The sequence below is a fragment of the Mixophyes fleayi genome, chromosome 2, assembly GCF_038048845.1.
Source record: "Mixophyes fleayi isolate aMixFle1 chromosome 2, aMixFle1.hap1, whole genome shotgun sequence".
NCBI classification, from domain to species: domain Eukaryota; kingdom Metazoa; phylum Chordata; class Amphibia; order Anura; family Limnodynastidae; genus Mixophyes; species Mixophyes fleayi.
In genome coordinates, this window is record NC_134403.1 from 289336227 (window position 1) to 289358341 (window position 22115).

The window sequence follows — 22115 nt, forward strand, 5'->3', positions numbered from 1 at the left end:
CTATCAATATAAACCATTCACTATTGTAAATGGACCTTTCTCCTCACTGGTGTTCAAGTACACTATTCAAATAACAGCACAAATAGTGTAACATACAGCATATATTATAACTATGTGCTGCAGGACAAAGACTATTTAAAAAATGACACCAAATGACTCAAGTGTTTGACCTAATTAACCAGGTTGTGAACCCAGTAGTACCTCCCTCTCCTTTCCCCCACAGCTTCAGTCAGATAATAGGTAGGTAGCACGAATTCCCGACACTAAAAGCAACGACAACATAATAAACAACACAAAAATGGCTACAAGTACATTATCATTATCGCGACAGCTATATAGTAGGCGCAATGTAAAACAGACGCGAGGTATGCCTCCATATAATATACCTGCATACATAAAATCAGCGTCGCTAATATGACTACCACCGAGTAACTGCTACTAGAGCTGCAATTGCCTAATATTGGAAATCTCCAATCCTGCTGCCTATTTCTGAGATTATTGCTAAAATTCAAGGTAGTTATGATATGGCTTCCTCCTCTCTGATCAAATGGTGTACTGTATATTTGACATATATTTAAGTAATACATCCAATGTATTTATTGCTTGTATCTGAGAATGCAGCACCGTACTAAAATCAATGTTGTAGAATACAGCACTTGTTATTGTGATATGTGTGGTATTATAGATAATAGGGGAAAAGCAATTTTAACCTGTCCGGTTTCTTTTCTCAGTTTGATAATGTACTTAATAGACTGGCAATTTCTTTTCTGCTTCTCACTTTCTCTCATCATTGCACAGGTGTTTCCAGTAACAATTACATTTCCAAGTGTCACACTCTACTCCCAGTTGGCACAGCCCCCTCTATCACATCAGAATTGCAGCAGCTATGAGTAAAAGCTCAGCCTCTGATAATTGTAAGTACTTATCCATCAGCTCATAAAGTAAATGTCAAGGACACTTTCCGCAGTTCTATTTTGCTATTATTCTGTAGATAGCTATACGGTCATGTTGTATATTTCTGCTCTTATTATGGTTCTTTGTGAAAAGAGAATAACGGTGACATGAGTTTTCTGCAGTGGTTAGTTCATATACACTAGCTCGAAAACAACAAGAGCGTAAAATTCTATCTCCAGACACCATAGCAAAATTTGGTAGGTGAGTGGCAATGCCAGTTCAGCCTCCAGAGGCTCCTGCACTGCTCTTTTTCGAATGGGTGGTAGCAAGTGCAAGCACAGTGATTCTCCATACGGCACTCAGTTCTGGAACAGAAAGTCCAAACAGGGCTTCATTGAACATTCCCCATGTAGGAGATTAGAACGGAAACTTTGGCAGCAGACGGTATCGCATCAGCGACCATTGTTCTGTAAAAAAGTATATAAGACGATTATTCATATTTAGCGTGAGTGCTGTTACATAGGAGGTTTTCCTCAGTAGAAAAGGAGATTTTGCACTTTTGAGTTACAATTTTAGATTTATTTTTGGAGAAAGTTCATTTTCAATCACTGAAGAACCCTTTTTGGACACATTTTCACATATAGGGTGAAACCAATAATGACATTTTGAAATACTGCACAATATTATTATTATTGTTTTTATTTTTCATATTTTCTTGAAATCAAGGGACAGATTTTTTCACAACGACAAAATTGTGAATATATTATAGACCATATTTAATCTATAATCACAAGTATAATTAATTATTTTTAATATTGTTTGGACTTCAGTAGGGTTTATCACTTTTGTTTTTAAGGATGGGCCGCTACTTATGGGCTAGTGCTGTGTGCTTGCTGCCCGGGCTAAGGTCTGCCAGCCCTCCCCTGCTTGGACCCCTCAAAAAATACACATTTTTGTCTAACTCCCAGGTTTGTACAATTGAGATATGTTAGTGCAGACAGTGGTATGTAGAGGATAAAAATGGGGAAAAAGAAAAAGACTGTACTTAAATCAGATGAAAAGTTATAAATACATTAATTATAAATAAATAAACAATTGTAAATATTGCAGATCCAATGGACGCGGCCGCATCGTGTGTCATGTGATGCGGCCGTCTGTGTGCTGACGCGGCCGCATCCCGTGTCATGAGATGCGGCCGCCGGTAAAAATCAGGAGATTTTGCATCCGAGGGGCGGCCCTAACAGCTGTGAAACTGAGCGGCACGGGGGACTTATGCCCCCCTCCCCCCGGCCCAACCCACCCCTGAGTAGGAGGTGGTGGAGGCAGCAGGCCAGCAGCAGCAGGAGGAGGAGGTGGTGGAGCCAGCAGCAGCAGGAGGAGGAGGAGGAGGTGGTGGTGGAGGCAGCGGGCCAGCAGCCAGAGGAGGAGGAGGTGGTGGTGGAGGCAGCGGCCCAGCAGCAGGAGGAGGTGGTGGTGGAGGCAGTGGGCCAGCAGCCGGAGGAGGAGGAGGTGGTGGAGGTAGCGGACAAGCAGCAGCAAGAGGAGGAGGTGGTGGAGGCAGCGGGCCAGCAGCAGCAGGAGGAGGAGGTGGTGAAGGTGGTGGAAGCAGCAGGCCAGCAGCAGCAGCAGGAGGAGGAGGTGGTGGAGGTGGTGGAAGCAGCAGGCCAGCAGCAGGAGGAGAAGGTGGTGGAGGCAGTGGGCCAGCAGCTGGAGGAGGAGGAGGAGTTGGAGGCATTGGTTGATGGTCAGTATTGACATTAAAACCTTTACATCATCTTCACCCAATTATCCACCCATAGTAGTGGTACTAAATACCTGATTTCACACATGGGCAATCAAACTATACATACTTATAAATATCACAAGTTTGCATAATGATGGCCCTACTAAGTTGTTCTTACCAATAATCAATCCCCCCTCCCCCTTCCCTAGCCACTACAGATTCTGCAAACAAAACGCCTTAGCCCGCTTACTGGAAATGTATTTTGCATCCCATTCCACATTGTTGTAATGTGAACATTAAGTGACAGAACACATGTCTGCTAACTCCTGTTTCTTTTTTTATATTTTTCCACAGCTCAAGAAGACAACCAGGCTGGGTGTGAATTCCCACCACAAAACATGTAATCATGCATGATATTTTAAAACACTGACGTATAATGAAAAAATATGAAAAATTGTTGAAAAAAAAATCAATATGCTTTTACTTAAAAAAGACAAAGTACATCCCCGACGTGTCTGCTTCACGACTTCTACATTTACCGATTGAAGGAAGTTCCAGGACTTGGTATTGACGTCAGTAATGGGCTGAAAACAAGCAGAGAGGGAGGGTGGGAGGAAAAGCAAGGCAGATGGCCAAGTATGAAGGAGTAGGAGACAGGGGATACATGAAAAAAATTAGAGGGGAAATAATAAAAGCAAACCAAAAGGGGAAGGAAAAATAGAATGAGAAAAGGCAGAGAAGCACAGCAGGGAAGAAAAATACTTTAAAATAACAGGAAAGAAAAACCACCAGGGAGAAAGGAACAGACCAAGCAGACAGCCAGGAAAAGGTGAGTGCTACTATTCATCTGGAATCAAGGCAACATAGGGAGATCAGCAGCCCAGCAATGAGATTTAAAACATTGCATGCTAGGCATCTCCCACAGTGTCACACTATGAAAGTGTCACACTATGAAAGTGACACAGCAAGCCTGCCATGCCCCCTTAACCCCGTCAGCGAAAATAGCCTTTTATGGTTTGAACACAAACACTAGCTTTTTAATTTACCTCGGACTGATGTTTATCCCTCAGTTGTAATTACGTCATTTATGGCCTAAAGCCTGATTCATTAATGAAAGTTAACCAAGAAATTTAGTAAGTTTTCTTCCTTAAATGTTCTGGACAAAACCATTTTGCTATGCAAGGGGTGCAAATTAGTTTATTCTCTTGCATATAAGGAAAATACTGGTTGTTTTTTCATGTAGCACACAAATACTTGATAGCTTATTTGTACATTGAAATTTAAAGTTGATCAAGGAAGAAGAAGCCAGTATTTTCCTTATGTGCAAAATAATAAACTAATATGCACCCCTTGCATTGCAACATGCTTTTGTCCAGGAGAAAACGTAAGCAAAATAAATGAGTACTTTCTTTAATGAATCAGACATATTTATTATAGTAGAAATTATTGTGGAGATAATTGTAATTTTAGCCGCATTGATCAAACAAACACTGCAGAGGCTGCTGAGCATTACTCAGTTTCTCCGGCAATATTGCCCAACTTTTAGTTTTTTTTATTTATTTGAATGATTAAGTAAATAACAATACATAACATTAGTGTAACAAAAACAGTTTTCAAAATCTAAAAAAGGTGTTCTGGATACATTATTAATTTTCAATTATTTTATAGATAAACATACATAATTTACCCTATATAAACCTGGAATTCAAACTTAAAAATGAGAGAAGGAAAATTGTAAAGAATATAATAGATAAAAATAAATAGAAATACCCTAAGCAAAGTTTTTGTTTTCCAACCGGAGCCACATTTTTGAGAATCTTTTACTAGAAACCATAGTCAATCGTTTTGCTATGAATAAATATTTATATATGTTATATTTTTTTCCCATTAGACCAGTGTTGACATGTTTTTAATTTCTGGAATAGAGCCTCCAAGAAGCCCATTCTCTTTAATAATTTAAAAGTTGGTTCAAATTTCTCCAAAATTTTGTAAATTAAGGTTGAAACAATATTGGCCCAGAGCAGTAATAGTAATTTATCGCTACTTTGAGCAAGTTTCTGATGTTGTCTCCATGTGGTTAAGCAATGAAACTGAAAGCCAAGAATTTGGGCTCTCAGTTCCATTATTTTTAACTTTTTTGTTATAAATAAAGTATTATAAATAAATATACGCATACACATAAACAACTTTATATATATTATCTATTTCATATGCAATGTTGTTGGTTTTTTTCAAAAATTAATAATGTTTATTAGTGTTTACAGTTCATCATCCTCAGATGGCATTACCAGAACAGGCATTGTGGTATTTAATGGGTAAATAAAAATAGGGAAGGCTTCGCTGGCGACACTTAGCGCCAGGTGGGTATCAATATCGGTAGCCACTTTGATGCGATACAATGGTCAGGCCAAGTGCAATGATTTACAAATAGTCTGGAATTAAAGTGTTACACTGGTATTAACCAACTGGATGAACTTCTGTTAATTCTCAGTCTAAATGACTGTTTAACTATATTTCAAAAACACTTCAGTGTTAAAACCACAGTATTAAATATACTGTATATAGAAGCTATGCACATAAGCAATAAATTAATTTTTCATGTCTGAAATTAAAATTGGAAAAGCTTTTGTCAGTGATTCATATAATTGTGACCTTAATTACACCTCATAATGAGAGAATTCATGTTGCATATAATAAATAAAGACCTCTGCAGCTCATCTGCGTTGTATACATGAGTTTGCAAAAGAGAAAATTTTCAGTGAACGAATCTGATTAAATCAGTTTTTCCGCTACATAATTTATAATGCCAGCTGCCTCTGTGAGCCTTTAATTAAACATTTCAGTTGTGTAAAACCTTTTAAAGGGTCAGTCCGCCCTCAGACAAAAATCACACTAAGATTTAATGTAGATGCTGTGCCATAATGAAATGACTAACCTAAAAATTGTATGTATAATTTAAACCACATAAATAAGGGCCTTTCAAATTAGCAGTGTCTACAAAGTCTGTAGGTAGATTGGGGGGTATTACTTAATCAAGGGGTCCATTCACCGGGTTTTATGACTTAGGAAAAACATTAGAACACATACTGAAGTGCATTATAACCATAACAACGGTGCAAAACTAAAGCAGTTTGTGGTATGCTTTGAGGTGCTTCGTAACCATGTCTGCAAGCTTCAAAATGCGAAATAATCAAAATATCTTCTGTCTGTTTATCTTCTCCAATTATAAGCAGACAAAGAATTGAGACAAAGGGCTAAAACAAAAATGGTGCCAGAGATATACATTGTATTAACCGCTGCCTATGAAGATCCCTAACATTCTTGTCACCAGTGTGCAACATAGAGGGCCTGATCAGCTGATTTTGAGTGTATTGTACACAAAATCACTCTGCGCAGGGCCACACCTGTCAGGACACTTACTGCAGTTTACAATTTCGGTGAGTGATGGGGTGTTGGCCATAGTAATATACAGTAGAGGTGTGCCAAACTCAAGCTCATGCAGCCACGTTCGGATCAAGCTCTGGACATTGCAAATTTACTTGATTTTGTACCGTAAGTCCTGATTAGTAGTGTGGAGATTATGTAGCATATCTAATGACTGATAGTTATTTTCTGTTGAATTTATGTATAACACTGTCACACGCCAGTCCTTCGGTTTCTATAACAGAGGCCCGGCTACTCGCTGACCGCCACGCTTCATCCGTCCGCCCGTCATCTTCTTCTCGGGTCTGCGCATGCGCAGACTCAATCCTCTTATGTCTTCTGCCTTTCTCCTATCGGCTGATCAATTTTGGCTTCAAAGTTAAAAGGCACTTCCCCCTGCAGCTCAGTGCCTGTTTATCAAGTTACCTGCTAGCTACTAGACATGACTCCATTGCTCCTGCTGTAAACCTGTTGTCTGCAGAACTGACTTTTCATCTTTCCTGCTGTAAACCAGTTGCCCGCAGAGCTGACTCTTAATCTGCTGTAACCTTACGACCATGTATTGATTATCGCAGTCTTAATGCGATAACTATCAAGAACCGATACCCCATTCCGCTCATCACTGAATTCTTTGAACGCATTAAGAGATCCAAGGTATTTTCTAAACTAGACCTCTTGGGAGCCTACAACCTTATTAGAATCAGATCTGGAGACGAATCGAAAACGGCTTTCAACACCCGAGATGGTCACTATGAATATCTGGTGATGCCCTTCGGTCTGTGCAACGCTCCTGCTGTGTTTTAGAACTTCGTCAATGAAATGTTCAGAGACCTCCTCTATGACTATGTTGTAGCTTACCTGGATGATATTTTAATATTTTCTCAAGATACTCATTGTTACCGCATCCACGTGGCAGAGGTCCTCTCAAGACTATGCAAAAACCAATTCTTTTGTAAGCTCGAAAAATGCTTCTTTGAACAACCACATATGTAATTTCTCGGCTATATAGTCTCGGGCACCAGATTACAAATGGACCCTGAAAAGGTGCGTGCTATTCTTAAATGGCCCCTTCCCCTCAATCTGAAACCCGTACAACGTTTCCTAGGATCTTTCACAAAAATCCCCTCTCAATCGACTTCACCCCTGTGCGTTCTACTCCAGAAAATTCTTACCTGCAGAGAAGAATTATGCTATAGAAGACAAGCAGCTACTTGCCATTAAAGCAGCCTTGGAAGAATAGCGCTACTTGTTGGAGGGAGCTAGGCATCCCGTTACTATTTTCATGGACCATAAAAATCTCCTATATCTGCAGTCTGCACAGTGTTTAAATCCCAGACAAGCTAGATGGTCATTCTTCTTTTCACGTTTCGACCTCCACATTACCTTGAGCCTGGAGAGAAGAACAAACGCGCTGATGCTCTATCTCGCACCTTTCTCCCAGACCCCATTTCTGAGGAAATACCTTGTTGCCCCATTCTGGATCCCAAATGTCTACTCTCCTCCACTCTGACCAGTACCTTCTTACCTCCGCCCGAGAAGACTTTTGTTCAACCTGGTCTCCGGAAAAAACCTCTGACGTGGTTTCATTACACTCGTTTTGCTGGTCATACCAGTATTCGTAAAACTACAGAATTAATCTCTTGAAGCTACTGGCGGCCTAATCTCCACCTTGATGTTAAAGAAATTGTTACAACATGCAACACCTGTAGCCAACACAAGTCTCCTTGCCAGTCCTCTGCTGGTCATTTACTTCCTTTATCCATTCTGTATAAACCATGGACACACATCAGCATGGACTTTATTACAGATCTACCGCCCAGTAAGAATCATGACACCATCTGGGTCATGGTAGATCGGTTTTCAAAAATGTCTCACTTTGTCCCACTCATTGATCTTCCCTCCTCTTCAGTCCTGGCATTACATTTCATCGAAGAGATTTTTCATTTGCATGGTTGTCCTACTGAAATTGTTTCAGATCGAGGCGTCCAATTCGTGTCAAAGTTCTGGAGAGCTCTATGCAAGCTCCTTGGTATTCAGTTGAACTTCTCATCTTCCTATCAACCACAATCCAACGAACAGATCGAGCGTGTCAATCAAGACTTGGAGACCTTTCTCAAGATGTTCTCTTCTGCGAATCAAGATGACTGGGCAGAACTCCTACCATGGGCCGAATTTGTACACAACAATGCCTTCCATTAGTCCACTTCTGCATCTCCCTTCTCTATTGTCTATGGACAAGTTGTCCACAGAGCTGACTCTTCATCTGCTGTAACCTGTTGTCTGCAGAGCTGACACTCCATCGTGTACTTCGCCACTATCCCAGGGATAACCTGTTGTCCACGGAGATGACACTTCATCTCTCCTGCTGTAACCTGTTGTCTGCAGAGCTGACACTTCATTGTCTACTTTGCCACTATCCCTGTGGTAACCAGTTGTCCGCGGAGCTGACACTTCATCTCTCCTGCTGTAACCTGTTGTCTGCAGAGCGGACACTTCATTGTGTACTTGGCCACTATCCCAGTGGTAACCAGTTTTCCGCAGGGCTGACACTTCATCTCTCCTGCTGTAACCTGTTGTCTGCAGAACTGACACTTCATTTCTCCTGCTATTACCAGTTGTCCGCAGAACTGACACTACATCGTGTACTTCGCCACTATCCCACTGGTAAACATTCATTACTGTTGCAACCTTTCATCTGCAGTGTTTCTCCTCTCTACATTCCCGTATAGACGAGACGCCTGATACTTCCAGTAAGGGTCGCGACCTTCGGTGCGAACGCAGCTAAGACCAAACCATCTTGCGGCGGTCCCTGGTGAATACCGTCTGGCCCGTTAGACTCCGCGCCTTGCTGGAAGTAGTGCTAAATTAGGCAGATCTAGGATACGATCCTTTTGAACCGTGACAAACACTGAATATTTTATGTAACCTTTCAAAGTGTATTTTGTTAACAGACCTGAGTCTAAACTAGCCAAATGTCAATGGTCTTTTGAAACTAGACAGGCCCAAAGAAAGATCTCTGAGTAGTTTGTGTATGCAGAGGAGTTAGGCTTAGACAGGCAGAAAGAACAGAGGTGAGAGATTCTCTGAGCTGCCCAAACATATATCTTAGTGATAGATAATTTACTTCGGGCATCCTTCTAACTTAGGTGAAAAATACAATTCCTAGGGTGGGGGGTGAAGAGCCCAACAAGAATTGATTTAAAAAACCCTTGTTTCAGACATCAGATTGTTCATTTCTTTGAGGATGGTCTACCATGACTGAAATGTGCCATTCTTCTCAATGTGTACTCCTCACACGCCAATTCCTGAACTTGTAAGTAGGGATTCTGGTTTTATTTCCTATTTTATTTTCTGAAACTCATCTGTCCAAACCTATTGTATGTCTGTTTATTACCTCTTTGTAAATAAGCCTTGGAAACATTTTTCAGATTAAACATATTTTATCTAGCGTACTCTGCATGATTCTTTGTGAACTTATGAAGTCCAGGGAGGTTCATGCTACATGTGTATGTGATTTAAGTGTGAAACTTTAATAAGTGGTTTTGGTGAACATAAGGACACTATAATAAATCCTTTGTGGTGGCAGAAAAGGTGTATTCATTGTTAATTAACTAAGTTCACGCCAGTAAGGGTCAGTTGTTCAGATTGCTGTATCAGGGACAGGCTGGGCTTTTGTGACAACTAGTGATGACAGTCTCATCAGTATGCTATATGTGTTTGCAATTAGGATTAACTTTATGTTCAGTAGAAATTTAAAATATCCTAAAAAACTTATTTTCTGGGGGGGAAAATGTAAAATAAAAACACAACAGACCCGAATTCATCAGCACACGTGTCTTCAGATCCGTTCCCTGTTGAATTCGGGAGTACACAAAGCTGATTTACGCGCGATTTTAAACAAACGCACGTTGCACTGTGTGCCTGCTTGAGTCAAGCGCAAAGACTCTTAAAGTTTGTGCTATATAAAAGCACTTTTAAAGGAAAACGTCATAAAAGAACATATCTATTTAAATAAAGGTTATTAATAATGATAAAATCTTCTATACTTTTATTGCCAAGGTGATTACAAATGATACACAGCACTAAGTATTAGAGGTTAATTAGTGTTACAGTTTTATGTAAATATATAGCATTACAGAGAGAAAACCTTCTACACTAAGTACAGACTATCATTAACATTCATGTTCAAGATGAGAAGGCATAGCAAGAGTGACATTGATCGGTGTAGGGAATTGCTAGTTAATATACTGTAGAGTACCTTGATATTACTGTCACTACAATATCTGTTTTATTGCTAAATTGATACCATTGATACCATGATGCTTAGTGAACTAATTATTTTCTCAACAAGACAGTAAGGGGCGTATTCAAATGTTAAAAAATCCCGCGGCATTAAAACTACTACAGGTAATACGGTAAAATCTATCTGGATTTCAGCCGCGAGCTGAAATACAGCGAGTAAATTACCGTATTAACTGTTTTTCCGCGCATGATTATCATAATAACGGTAATCGTGCGTGGACCGCGGGATTTTCGGTGATCCCGCCGACAATTGAATATGCCCCTAAGAGTGCCAGTACAATAAAATTGAAATAGAACACTCTATGCTATGTGCACGGGCAAACTGGGAACTTAAAGTGGGTCTGGAACAAATTCTGGAAGTGGTCTCATGTGGGCGGGACAAAATCAACTGTAGGCAGTGCCAAACCAAAAGTAGGTGGGATTAGTACAGTTATTTGTAGCCATATCGGTGGTAGGCTAGACTAATGCAATGGTAGGTGGCGTCATATCAGTGCAAGGCTTTAAAGTACTGTGCTCTACCCCAAATACTTAATCAATGTAAAGAAACCTGGGCTGCAAGAGAAGGGGCTACCACATTTTGTAAATAAAAAGACATTTGGTCCTCTGCACTAGTGTAGCTATTTCAAGCTGTACATATTATTTCCACAGATTGCAATACATGTTAAGCTAAGGTTTTACATTTTTGGTCAGTTCGTCAATAAATATAAAGATGAATTTAATCATGATCATTGCAATGCTTTGTAACTGGGTCAAGTCTTACCTGCACACAGCTTTTAAAGGCAAGTACACTCCAAGCAATAGCAGATATTAGACAACTAGTGAATAACCTGACATTAGTTAGAGATGGATCTAACAAACAAATAGGTGAAGCATTACACAGGTAGGTGGAGAAAACACAAATTGGTCAGTGTGACGAAATGTAGTTGATCTAATGACTGATTGTTATTTTCTGTTGAATTTATGTATAATACTGTGAATATTTTATGTAACCTTTTAAAGTGTATTTTGAGTCTGACCTAGGCAAGTGTCAATGGTCTTTTGAAAGTAGCCAGGCCCAGAGACGGATACGATCTTTGAATAGTTTGTGTATGCAGAGGAGTTAGACTTAGCCAAACCGAAGGAGCAGAGGTGATAACTCAGGTCTTGTGAAATGCCAGGTCTCAGGACATACATAATTTACTTTAAAAGCCCTGTGTTATTTTGTGTATCCATCTAACTTAGGTGAAAATAAGATTCCTAAGGTGGGGGGTGAAGAGCCAATAAGAAATGGTTTAAAAATCCCTTGTATCAGTAGTACAGTGTTCATTTTTTTAGGGAGTCTATCAAGACTCAAATGTCCCATCCATCTCAATTGTGTTACCTCACACATCAGGACTTAACTAGTAAGTAGTAACTCTGATTTTATTTCCTATTTTATTCTCTGAAATTCATTTCATGTAACATATTGTATGTCTTGTTATTCATTTTTGTAAATAGGCCTTGGAAACATTTTTCAGATTAAACATATTTAACCTAACGTATTCCTATGTGATTTTTGTGAACTTACAAAGCCCAGGGAGGCTCATGCTACATGTGTATGTGATTTAAGTGTGAAACTTTAATAAGTGGTTCTGGTGAACGTAAGGACACCATAATAAATTCTTTGTGATGGCAGAAAAGCCGTATTCATTGTTAATTAATAAAGGTAACATCAGTCACGGCCAGCTGTTCAGATTGCTGTATCTGGGACAGACTGGGTGTTCGTGACAGTCAGCACACCAGCACACCAGTGGGTGGCGTGCACATATTGGTTATGTGAGTGGTATAGCTTTGTCCAGCAGCAGGGAGCTTCCAGCGTTAGCATTGAAGTGATAGTGGTTGAGTCTGGGAAGTCCAAGCTGTTGTATGAAGCCCATCGTAAGATACATAATTCTTATTGGGGTCTCATCAACTGTTAATCTCCCTCTAGTTTTGACATTCTCCTGAGCTGTGTAGAAGAAAAATATAAGTCATATTGTCTCTGCCTGCCTGCACCCAAGATTTTTGGGTGTCCCTGCCATGTTTGGGGTAGCACAGTCGCTTCGTGGTTAGCACTTCTGCCTCACAGCACTGGGGTCATGAGTTTGATTCCCGACCATGGCCTTATCTGTGTGGAGTTTGTATGTTCTCCCTGTGTTTGTGTGGACTTCCTCCAGGTGCTTCGGTTTCCTCCCACACTCCAAAAACATACTAGTAGGTTAATTGGCTGCTATCAGATTGACCCTAGTCTCTCTCACTCTCTCTCTCTTTCTCTCTCTCTCCCTATCTGTGTATGTTAGGGGATTTAGAATGTAAGCTCCAATGGGGCAGGGACTGATGTGAGTAAGTTCTCTGTTAAGTGCTGCAGAATTAGTGGTGCTATATAAATAAATGATGATGATGATGTTTGTGTATACAAATAGGACAAAAATGAGCAACTGAATTTAGCAGTCGCAAACCAATAATGGTGAACACCATCACAATACATATTTAAGTGCTTGTTTATTAACATGGTGCAGAGGAACTGGAAATATAACCTAATCAAATGTTCACTAGTCAGACACTAGACTGCTAAAAGCTAATTACTGATCGAGATGCCATAGACTACTGCACATTATCCCTTAATATCATGTTATCAAACAAAGTCCGACACATCTTTTGGAGAAATTACATTTTAACATTTCACATTTATACAGGTAAATAGTACTAAAATAAGAGGTGTGTTTGGCATATCAAAATTATAAATTTCAAAGAAAAATGCTTCAATATGTGTTTGCCCCTGAAGTATAAATGATATATACATTCATATTTTTATTCACTTCTTCAACCACAAAATTCTCCCCAAAAGTAAATTTTTTCACATGACAGATTTCTTTAAAAAATAGCCACAAGGGGATGTGGTTTGTAGATCAGGGGTGTGGTCAAGGTGAATCAGAGGCGTGTCTTGTAAACAGGCTGTGTGAAGTCTTGTGGCTTGGGCATATGCCCAAGTGTATCTCGATGTTTAAATTTAATATTGCCCAACAAGTGAAAATGCTGTGGTGTGTGACCCGGGCACAAACATGAAGTACATCCTTCAAATCAGTAAAATATTGAATTTGTGAATAATCAAATGCTTCAACACACATCCATCCTGAAGGGACTGCTTTATCACAAAGTAAATGTTTTTGTTATCCTGTGTGTGATAGAGATGCTCAGGCTAGGTTTTCTGAAAACCAAACCTACCCGAACTTAGGGGATCCGATTAGGCTCGCGAGCCAGCTCAGAAATTTTACGCGTCCTCAGATCTGAATCGAGGCAAAACATCATCATTGTGTTGTCAGATCTCGCGGGTTTTGGATTCCATAAGTACCTCCCTCCCCAGGAGATCCAGCTCCATTGCTCACACAGAAACAGGGGTAGCAGTGTTCTTGTCACTATCCATTCTCCAGTGACATTGCTCAGTGCCATTGCTCAAACAAAACCAGGAGGGGTAGCAGTGTTCTTGTCAGTCTTGTCAAAAGAGCCAAATTATGTGATTTTAGAAAAAAAACAAAAAACAAAACATGCGAGGGCGGTTTTGCCAAAACCAAAATGAAAACCAAAACACAAAGTTAATCCAGATCCAAAACCAAAATACGGCGGGGTCAGTGAACATCTCTAGTGTGTGGTTTGGGCAAACCAGGGATGAGCCTTTGTTTCTGATTTTGGTTTTCGAAGTATTGTGAGTTATGACAAGAGTAGTTGGGCACACATGTTTACATGGTTCCATTAAATGACCCGCCACATATACGGGAAATATTTTTTATGCAAAGATTTATCAATGTCTATGGCTTTCTAGTTAACTTCCTGTTCACTGCCTGTTCATATACAGTAGCAAATCAGTAGATATTTAAATAGTTGGTCATCATTTACTTTAAATGGGTGACTGCTCATTCCTAAGATATTTCATGTGTGAACTATACTGTTCTTGGCATCTCACAAATTTCCATGTAACTGTCACAACCACAGGAATGAAATAATTAAATAATAAAATCTGTAGCAGAATGTACTTTTTTAATGTAAATAAAAACATTGACTTTGCCATTGAGCATATGGAAAATTACAACATAAAAATATATATATTTTTTTAACAACATTATACTGCAGTACATTAAGTATTCAGCTGTACATCCAGCAATAAGTGCCATAGTTTTTGCCTTATACATTATCATTATCATCAATATTATTACAGAATCTCCTGGGTTAAATCTGGAATATTAAAGTGCTCTGGAGGGTTCAGCAAATTTAACAACCACTGGCTCTGTGCTTGTTTATTACGGTATGGGGCATATTCAATTCGGATTCGTGGCCGCAATTACGCGTGGCTGCACGGGTCTCGATACCACAGCATCACGGATACAAGGGGTGCGCACAGAAATCCACAATGTTGCGGTACCGTAATGACACTTTACACACGCAGCCACGCGTGTAATAAGGATTTGCGGCTGCGAATCCTAATTGAATGTGCCCCTATTAGTGCGCTGCATTATACAAACAGATTTTGGACAATATGCAACTTAAAACTCACTGGGCCTAATTCATTAAGGAAAGTAAAGCAAAAAAAATGAGTGACTTTGAACCTTGGTGAAACCATGTTGTATTGGAGGAAGAGGTAAATTTAAAATGTGATGACAGATTTATAATTGGGGTAGAGCATGTCCTAGATCAACTTTAAATGCCAGTGTAAAAAAAAGCTGTCAAGTATTTGCCTCCTACATGAAAAAACAGCCACTATTGTCCTTATGTGCAAAATAATAAACTTATTGGCATCCCTTTCATTGCAACATGGTTTTGCCAAGGATCAAAATTACTCCTTTTTTTGCTTTACTTTCCTTAACGAATCAGGCCCACTGTGTATGAATGCAGCAGTTCATAAAACAAAAACACTCTACATTGGTTTCAAACTATTCTGGAATCAGTTTACTCACCTATGCTGGAGCTGAGACCTGAGAAGATATCCGTCTGCGCTGAATTGCAGCGATGAAGCCTCGCAAGAGCCTCCGCAGTCCCCACTCTTTAACAGGCAGCCTCGCAATTCACTGCTGGGACCTATTCACTCCTGGGACCGCCCCATATATATGCCGGGATGGCCTGGATGAAGCAGACTGTAGAAGCAATTTCCCGAACCTATTTTATGATTTTATGTGTCTATCTGCTGAACTAGCCCAATTTCCATTCTGAGGAAGCAGCGGTGGGTGCAAATAGTGTTGGAGGCATCAGAAAATAAAATGACAAAGTAAATAAAATTAGTATCTATGTCCTATAAAACATTGTACAGGTCATCTTAAGCTTTGCATTTAAATAAGATTCTTACTTCATCTCATGGTAGAAAAGACCTTGGGGTAAATGTATGAAGCTCTGGGTTCTTCAACACCCGCGAGTTCGGCGTCTTCAGCGCTTAAATTTAAAGCGGCGCTGCCTTGTAAAGGGAAGTTTCCCTTTACAAGGCAGCGCCGCTTTAAATTTAAGCGCTGAAGACGCCAAACTCGCGGGTGTTGAAGAACCCGGAGCTTCATACATTTACCCCCTTGACTGATTATTCAGGGACATTGCATCAGACATGAGATGGTGGCCTACCACATCACTCAAAACTCTCAAGCACATCAGCTATAGGAGACTCTTCATGCAACAGTAGCACTAAAGCCCCCCCAAATTTGTCCTCTCCTAAGTTAATCGAACACAGGTAGAATAAATAAAGATTTGTAGGTCTATTTCATAAGAGAGTCCCTTGTCTCACAAAGTGCACTCCACTTTCTTGACTGGATTCAAGAACATTCCTTATCTGGTGTTTGTAATAAATGAATACAGGCTCGGTCAATTCAAATGCTAATCCCTATATTCCTATATGCCCTAATTATCCTTGTGTGTCACCACATAACTTATATGCCTCAATATAGCTTTATATGACATAGCCACATATGCCAACACATAGTCTTATATGTAACCATTTAGCCAGGATGCCTCTACAGTCTCTCATAGCATATATGCCTTAATATATCCACATATAGGAGGCATATTGGATTGAGAGATGCTGGAGGGGAAAGTATAAGCTATGTCCACGTGTGTTTTAAACTAAAATAATATCTTAACCCTTTAAAATAAAAAAAATACATAAATAAATTAGTGGAACTGAAAGGCCAAATATTGTTCTTCAGCTCAGTTGCATGTGCACGAGTCAGCAAGCCGACTCAGTGGTTGTGCGAAACTACTGAGCATAGCCCATCAAAGGGGTAGGTTGACTTATATTGCTCCAGGCCAGTATCATCACAGAAGCTGAGTAACATTAACATGTCTCCTATCAACATGTCTCCATCGTTATTGCCATCTTGTCCCCTTCATTATCTTCCTCACCATCATCCTCCCCCCATCATCTTTACTTTATACTGTACAGGGAAATCAGGTTCTCCACATCTATAGTTATCTCTCCCACCGCATCCCATCTCTCTCTCTCTATTTACTCTCACATGATGAGCAGGGAAATATAGTAAGAATTATAATCTAACACTTTCCAACTTCCTACTCTAACAATGTATTCTTGAATTTTTATGAACAGTAGTATAAAATATTGTAATTTCAAGTGAACAATGTATTTGGCTCTATATGTGAGGAAACATGCCATCCTTGGATAGACTATACCTCTAGCTCTGGAGCAATTAACTGTACTGAATGTGATGTGTGTGCACACATCATTAGTCTTTGGCATTGTCATAAGAATTGAGAAACACGCTGATAAGGCTGAAATGTTATATAATTGGGGAGAGGGGGAGGGAATTCTATGAGTTTAGTGGATAAGTAGGAAAGTAGAACGATCATCAAAAAATCAAGAAAAAAGTCTGTTTTAAAAAGCATACACCTTTATAGTACAATTGATAATATAAAGGTTTTAGTAATAACATGATTAATTGACATGATTAACTGATATGTATGTAATTGACTGAAAGATAACATAGGGCTGGGATTAGCCCGAGGTAGCATAAATGCTGAGGGGGCAGGTGGAAGAAAGTACCAGTATAGCAAGAGTTAACTCCAGGGGGGGGCAGGGGTCAGCCAATCAGCAGGAACGTAGGGGGCAGGATTACAGGAATGTAGTGGGGGAAGCAGGATAAGGTACAGATACCAACAGTCAGCTTCCCCTTTGATTGTCTGGAGAGTTTTGGAGTGAGTCTATCCTTCGCTGCTTTCCTGATGAGAGTCTCCTGTTCTCTGTGCCCTCTATTGTGTCTGTCCTTTGTCCCCAGTTCTCTGTGTCTGCATTGTTTTATTCCTGAAGATCCTGCCTCTGTGTCTTTTATCCCTTCCTTTGTCCCCGTCTTCTGTGCCTTCTTGTTCCCCTCTTTATTTTTATCCCCCTTAGTGGTTCTTTACCTTTTTCTCCCATTGATAATTCCCTGCCCCCTCCATTATTTGCTGTACTTTCCTCCTCCTATAGCAGCCTCACTCCCCTTGTCTCCAGCGCAGCAAAACCCCCTCCCCCTCCTTACCTGGAATGCTGCGGGCGAGGAGAGCCAGGGTCACCCCGCTCCGCCTGTCAGCGGCGACTCCGGCTAGGAGAGCCATCCACACCCCCCCCGGCCCAAGTTATGGTTAAACGCGCTCATCATTGGCGGCCAGTGAATCTTCTGCGCTGGTCTGGCGGCGCGCACGCGCTCAAACGTGTGCACGTCCGGCCGCACATGCGCAGACAGACTCCGGGTCAGCGGCGGCCATATTAGATGAGATCGCTCCAGGAGCGCCCGCAATCTCCACCGCTGCCACCAATGATTATAGTGATAGGTTTAATACCCACCCACCCGAGCACCAGTCGGCTGACACGGGAAGGGGCCGGGGAACAATTACCGCAGTCAGGTACAGTGTTTGCGCGTGGCCAGTCTGGCAACATAGCGGGAATGGGGCGGAATGATATTAGCAAGGACCCCATTATCTCGGCCCTCAGTTTGGGCAGTTCCTTAACCCCCTACAGGCTTTCGGAGGCCCCTCACATAGGACAGTCCGGAGACCCTCCCTCCCTACCTGCAGAGCCATCTGACCCCCCTGTAGTTGGCCCCCACCCCACCATGCGCAGCATTAGCAATTTTAACCACCGTCCACTCCTCCCTCCAACCCTCCCCCAGTATCCTACCCCCCTTCCCTCCTCCTCATCCCCCCCTACCATCCCTTCTTTCCCATGGCTGAACAGTACCTATGGCTGGGCTCCACACAGCCAAAGGCTCCCTCCCTTTCCTTACTCAGTTGCAGACCCATTCCTCGTCCTTACTTCTTGCTACCCCCCTCCTCTGCCTATGCTCCTTACTTTTCCTTTCCTACCTGTCCCAATACTTACGTTTAACCAAAAGTGCCTTTGCTCCCACAATTTCCATTGCTTCCGTTCTCTCAGGGTCGGATGGCATGCACACATCCGCATTAGCCCCATTAGGGGCATTAGGTTATCGGAACGTGCAGATAGTGGCCGGAGGGCCCGGTTCAGGGCAGGGTCACACGAGCTCCGTGACGGGTTCTCTGGGCACCCCACCCTGCACGGTCATCTTAAAGGTAGTTAATCCCACCCAGCAAGCTGGTGCGATTATGGCTCTTGAGCCCAGATTACTAGAGTATAATTCAGAAAGGTCATTGCATGCAGGGGCCTCGGCTCTTGGTCCAGGGAGCTCTCTTTCTGTTTCCTCCTCTGCAGCTTGGACCAGATGTCATCGGGCCGGGGGTCCAGGCGCGCTTTTTATGTGGAAGCCGCCTCTATGGCCGCGGCAGGAACATCACCAGGAGGGGATGGTGGTGGCCACGAGCCAGTTGGTGAGCATGCCAGTGGGATGTCGGGCATGAGCTCTGAGTCCGGCTCTTCTTCCTCTGAGAGTGAGGTTCCAGCAAGGTCCAGGAGTTTGGACACAAGATGGATAAGGCGGCTGGAGAGGAAGTGGAGTGGTACCCGCTGGTGATCGGTGGTGGTGAATAACAGCCTCAGTAACAGGTTGAAGGGTTTGGGGTGGTGCGCTGTTCCAATACAGCCGTCCCGTGGGACATGAGAAACAGGGTGCGTGACAGATACGCGCGGGCCGGTTTGTATATATGTTTGCCATTACCAACAAGGCGAGGGACGATTTGGCAACAGCAATGTCACGCTCTGGCGTGGGTAAGGATGTTTATGGGAGTTTTGCCTATTGTTTGGAGCAGGGTGCGTGACAGATACGCACGGGCTGGTTTGTATATATGTTTGACATTAACAACAAGGCGAAGGACGATTTGGCAACAGCAATGTCACGCTCTGGCGTGGGTAAGGAGGTTTATGGGAGTTTTGCCAATTGTTTGGAGCAGGGTGCGTGACAGATAAGCACGGGCCGGTTTGTATATATGTTTGCCATTACCAACAAGGCTAAGGACGATCTAGCAGCAGCAATGTCAAGCTATGGCGTGGGTAAGGAGCTTTATGGGAGTTTGGCCAATTGTTTGGAGGGTTTCCTGGTGTCGGCAGCCTGTTATTCGGTGAGTAGGCCGGAAGAGCACATAAACATTATAGAACGCATTCTCTTGATACAGGGGATGTATGCCCGCTCCAGAGGTAACATGTGGTGACGGTATGACGAGGCTTTTCACAGGAAACAAGATGGTTTATTAATGATGGATTTGGTGTAAGGATATGGCAGCTCCCAAACAGTTTGGCCCAGCCCTTTCGGGGGAGATGTGTTGCATATAGCTAGAGTCAGTGTGACAGAGGAGCGGCTTGTAGGCTTAAGCATGCCTGTGCCGCGTATGGAGGAGGACATCCCAGAAGGGAATGTCCTAAGAGGAGTGGCCCAGGTGCCACAGATAGACCCACCGCAAGTGCGTATGCGGGTTAAGGCCTTCTCTCCTATTGCGTTGGCTGAACTTAATAAACGGCTAGGTTGGTACCCCAATAGACCGGAGTCAGAGTTTTTAAGGGTGGTTTTAAGCATGGGTTTAAATTGCTGGTAAGTGGAACTGTACATACGGGGTCTCCTATGAACCTAAAATGAGCTCTAGAAGTTGCCTTTGGTTGTGCAGGAGAGAGTGAATAAAGGGGTTTAGTCATGCAGAATGTGCGGTCCCTCCCCTACCCCCCACCGGTTCAGGGCTTGGTCACAAAGAATTAGGCGGGTAAGTTTAGGCTGATACAGCATCTGTTTAACCCACATGGTATGTCCGTGAGTCAAGTGATCGCAGAATCTGAGTGCTCGGTGGTGTATCAATCCTTTGAGGATGCGTGTTGATAGTCCAAATGCTGCGGGCCCGGGGCGTGGCTGGCAAAGCTGGATAATGAGTCATTTAGGTTCCGCCTTTGCTTGCATCTTCGTGCAAATTCATGGGTGTTCGTTTGTCAGATGGCTATTAGGTGGATGAATGTTTGTCTATGGGAGGTTCAATGTCTTGCGCATTTTTTGAGTGTTTCAGCAATTTTCTCCATTGGTGTGTCGTTACGGGACGGGGCATCAAAAGGTGGCCCATTACCTGGATGATTTCTTGTCCATTGGGCCAAGTGGGTCCTTGGTGTGTCTGGAATTGTTTTCCCCTCAGTCAAAGTTAGAATTATGGAAGTTCGAGTGGCGGCGGACGACTCAGAAGGTCCGTCAGAGAGATTGTCATACCTGGGTAGTGGAAGTGTCACTAGAGCAGGGTGCTGTAGGTTGCCCAGGGAGAGTGTGGCTAAGTCGAAAGGTGTCATTGTCTCGTTGCAGGGCAGGAGTAAGGCTCAATTAAAGCACGTTCCATCCTTGCTTGGTCTACTTAACTTTGCTTGTCGCGTTATTCCCATGGGTAGGGTTTTTGCTGGAAGTTGGAGAGAGCTACAGTTGGGTACATAAGCTCGTCATCTGGTTAGGATATCCTAGGAGATTAGGGATGATCTGGTCACGTGGTATTTGTTTTGGTGAACTTCAATGGGGTTTGTGGATCAGGAAGGTTTCATGAGGAATGTCTGGTTGGTGGTATTGCTCACAATTGTGGTAGCAATGGAATTGCGGTGTAATCGCCATGGCGATAAGAATTTAGTTTCCGGTTGTTACATTTGGGGGTAGCCCCTGGGGCTTAGGTGATTGGTGGTTTATGCCCTGGGTTTGGTCTGGCAGATTATAAGATGGTATAGTGGACCTTGTAAAACATACGGTAGCATTGGAACATGTAGAAGTATCAGTTGGCTTGGCGGTCTTGGGAAGGGATTGTTCATCGAGGGAGTCCGTAGGTATGCCCGATCAACAGCGCATACTGTTTTCTTGTTGTGTGGTTGTATTCGGTCATGCCCCCCCCCTTCATCCCCTGGTGGTAATTGGCTTAGACAATGTGATGGGTACCCCTCGCAAGGTACTAGTTTTCAGCTGTCTTTGAAGTGCGCTGCGAAGCTTGGCTTGAATACCGCAGGTTATGGGCTCATTCCTTCAGAATAGGAGCAGCTACAGTGGCGGTTGAAGTAGGCGCTGCAGAACAGTCTGTTATGGTGTTGGGTAGGTGGAGGTCAAGGTGTTTCGGGAAATGTGTTCGTCCACCTAGTGAGCTTTAGTGTATTGCTGCAATTTTGGGAGGTTGACCCATGACATAGGTTGCTTACCTGGTTGAAAGGAGGTGCAGAGGGTTTCGCCATTTTCTTTTCTTCGGGTGCCTGATTGGCTGTTGGCACCCCGGGGTTTCTGGTTTTACCTCTGCATGGGTCACCCTATCTTGCACAAACAACGGTGGGCCTTTCGCTATTTATTAAGGGTGTATTACGTCCCTGGTTGAAGCACACCTCAATCCACATTGCAGGTTCTCGGCAGGA

The 22115-nt window shown here is 42.4% G+C and overlaps 1 long non-coding RNA gene across 1 annotated transcript; it reads left to right on the plus strand.

Annotated features, from left to right (window-relative positions):
• Nucleotides 1-3236: 3236 nt before the first annotated feature.
• On the plus strand, nt 3237-15606 carry LOC142140414 (uncharacterized). The gene is made up of 2 exons (XR_012688462.1): nt 3237-3446; nt 15206-15606. It is a non-coding gene; the product is annotated as an uncharacterized LOC142140414 (long non-coding RNA).
• Nucleotides 15607-22115: the final 6509 nt, after the last annotated feature.